This window comes from Myotis davidii, unplaced genomic scaffold, assembly GCF_000327345.1.
Source record: "Myotis davidii unplaced genomic scaffold, ASM32734v1 scaffold130, whole genome shotgun sequence".
Lineage (NCBI taxonomy): Eukaryota > Metazoa > Chordata > Mammalia > Chiroptera > Vespertilionidae > Myotis > Myotis davidii.
Genome location: NW_006285040.1, coordinates 4,215,717 through 4,216,180, shown reverse-complemented (window position 1 = coordinate 4,216,180; position 464 = coordinate 4,215,717).

Here is a 464-nt window from a genome sequence, read left to right as displayed (position 1 = left end):
GCGAAGGTACAGTCAATTAGCATCATTGTCTTTTATTAGTGTAGACTAGAGGCCCAGTGCATGAATTTGTGCACCAGTGGGTTCCCTTGGCCTGGCCTGTGGGATCAGGCCAAAACTGGTTCTCCGACATCCCCTGAGGGGTCCCAGATTGCAAGAGGGTGCAGGCCAGGCCAAGGAACCCACCAGTGCATGATTAGGGCCAGGGAGGGACGTGGGAGTTTGGCCCTCTGGGGAGGGACCGAAGCAGAGTTGCAGGGTGTGTCTGGCCCATCTTGCTCAGTCCCAATCAGCTGGACCCCAGCAGCAAGCTAACCTACCAGTCAGAGTGTCTGCCCCCTGGTGGTCAGTGCATGTCATAGCAAGCGGTTGAGGAGCCTTAGCATATCATTAGCATATTACGCTTTGATTGGTTGAATGGTCAACTGGATGACCGGACACTTAGCATATTAGGCTTTTATTATATA